At 34.1% G+C, this 554-nt stretch overlaps 1 long non-coding RNA gene across 1 annotated transcript in view; it reads right to left on the bottom strand.

Moving 5' to 3' along the window:
• LOC116703387 (uncharacterized) overlaps positions 1-554 on the bottom strand; it is a 4,427-nt gene that overhangs the window by 2,117 nt on the left and 1,756 nt on the right. The gene's annotated exons all lie outside the window — the stretch shown is intronic.

Below are 554 nucleotides of genomic sequence, written 5' to 3'. Positions count from 1 at the left end.
GAAACCCAACAGCTGATCCACTTTGGGGCTGAAAACGAGCAGAAGTTTCCTATATCCTATGTTCATGTTGTACCCATTCATTTTTGCATTGGTATTGTATTATTGTAATCATTTGTAATTAATTCCTGTTCATGCACTTATATATTGTTGTTGGTTTTGATACGGGACACTGATGAATTATGGGGGGGGGGGGCGGAGTTATTTGCCAACAGGCATCAGACTGGTCTGGAATATCAGAACAGCTGTAGTTAATTTGTTTGTTTGTGGGCTTGTGTGTCTATTTTTGATTTTATACATTTGAGTGCCTTTTTATGTGTGTGACATATAAGTTATGGTTCTAATAGTTGATAATGGTTCTGTAACAACATTTTATGTAATGTTTTTGCCTTTTATGTTTAATTTATTGGCAATAAAGACAGATTTTTGTTAACAAAATGTTTTTCTGAACATCAATGACATTCAAAACAGGGATAACTGAAACAGATATACAACACATCATGTGTTTGTCTACACATGTGTATTGCAAACAGATTTGAGTACTACACAGATAAGAA

This window comes from Etheostoma spectabile, chromosome 15, assembly GCF_008692095.1.
Source record: "Etheostoma spectabile isolate EspeVRDwgs_2016 chromosome 15, UIUC_Espe_1.0, whole genome shotgun sequence".
Lineage (NCBI taxonomy): Eukaryota > Metazoa > Chordata > Actinopteri > Perciformes > Percidae > Etheostoma > Etheostoma spectabile.
This window is presented reverse-complemented; position numbering and strand designations above follow the sequence as displayed.